Here is a 6,445-nt window from a genome sequence, read left to right on the forward strand (position 1 = left end):
TAGAAGATATCCTATTTATCTTATATTTGTGAGTTCAAGGATTTATATCTAACTTATCTCTTATCATAACTAAGTAAAATTATAACTATCTAGTCTTCAACTCCATCAAAGACCTCATAAGGATATAAAATTACCTGAGAAACAGGAGAACGATGCAAGCAACTTTCAAGAGTCTTGCAGGGTAGACAGAGATAGCTGGCAGCCTGGACAGTCACCCAAAGTTCCCCTGTAAAGTTGGGGCATCTGTCTTCAGCCCACAGGCCTAGAGTCTCTCAGCCACTTCTCTCTGTGTCCTGTAATATGTCTGGCAGTTTCCTCTGTGAAGCAGGAACCTGAAGGACTATTTTGCCAAGCAAAGTTCAGTGGTCACCTTCTTATGGGTCCTGCATGTCCAGTCAATCAAGCTGTCCAGGTACAACAGTTTCTTTCCCAAATGGCTATTTTTGCCAAGGTGAAGATAAACTCCATATAGGGTGTCTTTAATGCCCATCTTCCTCTCTGAAGTAAATTGGTGCTGCCAGGAGCTGACATGTCTCATTGTCCAGAAAGTCTAAATTTTTAAAAACATTTTTTTTTTTGATACAGTGATGGTATATTTTTTTTTCCATCACAGGCAATTTATTTTGTTCTATTCATTCACAGTTAATACAGAAAATACTTGGAAACATTTCCATATAATGTTTGACACAGAAATCATCAAATAGAAGTATACAATGTTGACAGGAGGCAGTACATTTATAATTTATAACCCCAAATGTATTTATAAGTTAGAAATGGAAAGATCTACAAATGAAATTATGAAGGTTCACCAAAGTCATTTAATCTGTCAGTTTCTCATTCATTTTTATGTCTTAATAATATTCTATTGTATGAATAAGCCACATTTTATTTCTCTCCAGTATTTGATAGCTATTTGAGTTGTTTTAACTTTTTTACTATTAGCAACACACTGCTGTAAACCTTCATGTACATGTTTCATAGGTGCACATTTTCAGTAGTTTGAGGATATATTCCTAAGGGGAGAATTGTTGAGTAACAGAGTAACAATGTTTTGCATTTTGACCAACCACCAAACTGTTTTGCCAAAGTGGCACACCATTTTACAATCTCACCAAATCCTTGTTTTTAAGGCTCTGATTTTTGTACAAAAGCATTCAATCATTCTGTCAGACCAAACCAGGAAAAGTAAGCTATAGTTCAGAGCTGTTCTATTCCATTTACTATGCAAAGCCATTCTTGGCGTTTGCAACTCTCAGCCCTTTTGAGTATTCTTGCAGTGTTCACCTTTTCCTCCACCACTTTTTTTTTTCTTCTTTTTTTCTGGTTTATTCCTATCTATTACAAATGTATAAAAAATCCTCCATCAACGCAGCTGATAGCAGCAGAACCTTGAGAAATATACCTTTGGTTTGCCTCAGAAAAGGAACACATATTGTACTGTAAAGTTTATAAAATTGGCGCAAAACATTGTGATAATGTTACAATACCAGTTTTAAGAGTTCAGTGACTAATGGGGAGCTGATGGGATACATGCAGAACTGTGAAAGCGATCTCACTTAGCCAGCTGTACACGTAGACTGTAAATCTACATTCAGATCATTTCTGATCTAAGACTATCATCTCAGTTTATCTGTTGAGGTCAACCAGGAAACCCTAGAATATACCTTGATTTTTGCAAAAAACAAAATAGGGGGAGGGGTTTTTTCAGCATTTCAGTCCACGAGTAACAGTATCCTAACAGGCAAAGTGTTCTCTCACTGTCAACATAGAATGAACTGCTGCTGGAGGTCAACTTGGGCTTTAATTTGCATTAGCGCTTACATGCATAGTAGTCCAAGTTGTTGACCTCATGACTTTAAAAAGTAACTCTAAAAAAGTAAAATGGCCCTTCTTGGAAGACTAAAGAAAGACATCCAGCCATAGTTGTAAAAAGTCTCATCAAAACAATATACCCTTTTATGAATTACGCCCCAATTTAAAAAAAAAAAAAAAGTAGCCCCAAATAAGAAGCAGCTCTGAAAAAGAAAATATAACTTAAGATATTTGAAAAAAAACAAGGTGAATACAGGTTCAAAAATAATTAAGATACATTTTCTTAAGGCTACCTAGAATTAGGCTTTAAAGAATTCTACCATTTCAAGTTTACCACTAGTTACTAGATACCTATTTACAAACAAGATGTTCACCTTTTTTGTTCCTTTATCAAGAGAAAAATCTACCTTCAGATTATGAGGGTGGTGATGGGGAGGGACTAGAAAACAAGATTCAAACAATCCCATGTAAATATCACATTTTTCAAATGGAAGAACTCCAAACTGCACTAGAAGATCCAATCACTAAGACACTTTCCATTGAAATGATTTAAGTACAACTACATGGCACCAAGGTTTAGGCCTAATATAGGCCTGACAACCAAGTCCTTGTTTTCTGGAAGAAAGGCCTCAAAAGTCCCACTCAATTCCACATAACAATACTTCAAAGATCAATTAAGTTTTCCTTTCCTTAATATTTTTGTTTTTGACTTCTAATCTTAAAGACTAGATTAAAACTTAGCTCATTTCCCAGAAGGCATTGCTTCCCTTTGCTCTATGAAAGAGTCCACCAAGACCTCTTCCTCAAAACCATCTAGCCCCCAGCCTCCAGCCTGTGCTTTCTCAACATCCTGAAAAAGTAATGTAGGTAAAATATGCTCATGAACATTAAAACTAGTTGTTAGAAAGACGTAACTAGCTTTATAATTTAAGTTTTAGAACATAAATACTTGCAGCTTAATCTGCACTGACAATGATTGTCGAAGCCTAGAATTCAACATTTACAAATTCTCATTCACACACACAAGCCACACTATTATCACACAACTTATGTCTTGAGAGAATCTTCTGCTTTTTAAATCTTTGGCCTCCCAGTCAATCCCAAGTTCAACCAACTTTTCCGAGTTCTGGTAGTTACCTGGACCACTGAGGCATTGCCACAAGACTTCTTCTCTTTTGAAACATCCTTTTTCTCTAGATATTAGGATAGCTACGCCAGCTTGTTTCTTCTGTGGTGTATGTTGGTGTGGGATTATCTATTGCTTGATTTTTCATGGATGTGTTTAGCTTCTTTAGGTTGAATTTTCCCTTCTAGTGCTTTCTGTAGGGCTGGGTTTGTAGACAGGTATTGATTAAATCTGGTTTTATCCTGGAATATTTTGTTTATTCCGCCTATGGTGATTAAGAGTTTTGCTGGGTATAATAGTCTGGGTTGGCATCCGTGGTCTCTTAGTGTCTGCATGAGATTTGTCCATGATCTTCTCGCTTTCATAGTCTCTATTGAGTAGTCTGGTGTTATTCTGATGGGTTTACCTTTATATGTTACTTGGTCTTTTTCCTTTGCGGCTCTTAATATTTTTTCTTTGTTCTGTGTGTTTGGTGTTTTGATTATTATGTGGCGAGGGGACTTTTTTTTTGGATCCAGCCTATTTGGTGTTCTGTAAGCTTCTTGTATCTTCATAGGTATTTCTTTCTTTAGGTTAGGAAAGTTTTCTTCTATGATTTTGTTGAATATATTTTCTGTGCCTTTGAGTTGGTATTCTTCTCCTTCTTCTATCCCTATTATTCTTAGGTTTGGTCTTTTCATGGTGTCCCAAATTTCCTGGACGTTTTGTGTTACAACTTTTTTGTCTTTAGTATTTTCTTTGACTGACGAATCTATTTTCTCTATCATGTCTTCAGTGTCAGAGATTCTCTGTTCCATCTCTTGCAATCGGTTGGTTATGCTTGTTTCTATAGTTCCTGTTCGTTTTGTCAGGATTTCTATTTCCAGCATTCCCTCAGCATGTGTTTTCTTTATTGTCTCAAATTCATTTTTCAGATCTTGGAATGTTTCTTTCATCTGTTTAATTGCTTTTTCTTGGCTTGATTTGATTTCTTCCCATTTTTTGTTCATTTTTTGTTCCATTTCTTTAAGGGAGTTTTTAATTTCCTCTTTAATGGAGTTTTTCATTTCCTCTTTAAGGGAAGTTCTTATTTCCTCTTTAAGAGAGTGTTTCATTTCCTGTTTAAGGAAAGTTTTTATTTCCTCTTTAAGGTAGTTTTTCATTTCCTCTTTAAGGAAAGTTTTTATTTCCTCATTGAGGGAATGTTTTATTTCTTCTTTAAGGGCCTCTATCATCTTCTTAAAGTCATTTTTAGGGTTGTTCTCTTCTGTTTCTTCTGTCATGGTATGTTTAGGTCTTGCAGGTATAGAATCACTAGGTTCTGATGTTGCCATATAGGTCTTTATGTTGTTGCCTGTATTTTTGCACTGGCATCTACTCATATTTTCCTCTGTGCGGTGCAGGTGGTGTCTGTGTCTGAGAGTGCCTCTCTTGTTCTAATTTTTAGTCTTGGTTTAGTAGGGGTTCTTGGTTAAATTGGTGCTATTGGGCTGTTTCTTCAGGGACAGCTGATTTCAGTCGATGAATTATATACTTATGATTCTGGTGATCTGGTTTAGTGGCTGGGTAGCACCTTCTTCTGTGTTCCCAGGTCACGTTTTGTTCATTTGTCAACTCCTCAGCTGATCTTGTTTCTTCAGACTTCAAACTGTAGGCATCTGAATCCTCTCCCAGATGGGTTTCAGCTGAGCAGGGTAGTCTTACCAACTCCTCCAAGTTGTTGGGTTTCACAGGATCAGCAGTTGGGCCCTGGGTTGTCCCCAAACGGAGTGCCCAGACTCGCCCTGGTTCTGACCCACGGAGATAACCTCTTCCCCAGGTGTTGGGGCTAGGGGCGTCCCCGTTCCAAGCTGCGTCTGCCCCTCTCAGTCCCTGGGCCTGTCCACCCCTGTGGCCCGCCGCCACAGGCCCACCTGGGTCCACTTGTCTCCGCCGCAGGGCCTGTATGTCCCTGGGTCTGTCTGCCTCTGCGGGCGGCCAATGGGCCTGTATGTCTCTGCCGGCTGCCACCACGGGCCTACCTATCCCTGCCCGTCACTGCTGCCGGGCCCATCCACCTCTGTGAACTGCCACCAGGCGTGTATGTGTCTCCCGGTTGCCGCTGGGCCTGTATGTCCCTGTCGGCCGCTGCCACCGGGCCCTTCCACCTTCGCGAGTCGCCGCTGCGGACCCACCTGCGTCTGCCCGTTTCTGCCCAGTGGCCTGTCTACTTCTGTGGGCCGCCGTCACTGGGCCTGAATGTCTCTGTCGGCCGCCACCGCCGGGCCCGTCCACCTCTGTCTGCTTATCTCTGCAGCAGGGCCTGTCCACCTCTGTGGGCCGCCGCTGGGCCTGAATTTCTCCGCCGGCTACCGCCGGCCTAAATGTCCCTGTCGGCCGCTGCCGCTGGACCCATCCACCTCTGCGGGCCGCTGCCACAGGCCTACCTGCGTCTGCTTGTCTCCGCCATCTTGGATCTTAATCAAAATTTTTAAAAACATTTTAAATGCCATATTCTGCAGGTCTTTGAAGTATTTGAAGACTACCTATCTATCTGAAATATATCTATGTATACCTAGAAAACTTAACATGACTATAAGTTTGACTATCATAGAAGATTAATTATTAATCTATTTCTGCTTTAGAGCCAGGGACATGTGGTATTGAAATGTAAATCTCTCCCAGTTCTGAAAAGGTCTTTGTCTGAGGTGGAAAGCAAGGTCAGGAACCATTTTGCTGTGTCATTAAGCACACTGTAACCCTATAGGAGATGCTCTTGTCACTCAGGCCGCACTAGCCAATCAGGCCCTCCAGGCAACCATCCAGTCAGAAGAGGTGCAGGGTCCTTCCTGTCACAAGCTTCAGGCTTGGTTTTGAAGAGGAGCTGGGGCCCGTGGTTTTGTGTGCTGTGCTGTGTGTGCTGCTGCAGGAAGCTGAGCAGAGAGGTTGGGCAATCGGAAAACCACAACATGGTGAGTGAAGGGCTGCTGTCCCCAGACTGGGAGGAGTGGTCATTTCAGTCATGGGAGCCAGTTTGGTGGGTCCTTTCCTGACTGGGTGGGAGCCAGTGTCCGGATGAAGAGTTCCACATGTTCTTGCATGGTACTTCATGGTCCAGCGTGGTTCTGCTCGTCCTGCCTGCTCCAGTGTGTTTCTGTGGTCCTGCGCTCTCTTTGCAATTCCTGGGCCGGCTGGCAGCCTGTGTCACTTCCCTCTCTAGGCTTCTTGTGTGCAGATCATTGGCAGTGGGACTGAGATTTGAAAGAACCTTGTTGACATCACTGTGTAATGCTGGCACCCTTAGTGCATAAGCATTTTCTCTATGGAACACAAATTTGCTGAATGCAGAGAGACCTGGTCCTGTATCTAATATATCTCCCAGAATTACTGCACTTTGAACTTTTCACATTTAGGCTTGGGATCCATCTGGAGTTATTTGTGTGGACCTTGTAAACAGTATCTCCTGTGCAAAATAGCACTCCTCTGCCATACTGTGGTGGAGAAAAGTAGAATTGATGGTAGTAAAATTGATGGTATAAGGGCTTACCA

This window comes from Peromyscus maniculatus, chromosome 18, assembly GCF_049852395.1.
Source record: "Peromyscus maniculatus bairdii isolate BWxNUB_F1_BW_parent chromosome 18, HU_Pman_BW_mat_3.1, whole genome shotgun sequence".
In the NCBI taxonomy this organism is placed as follows: Eukaryota; Metazoa; Chordata; class Mammalia; order Rodentia; family Cricetidae; genus Peromyscus; species Peromyscus maniculatus.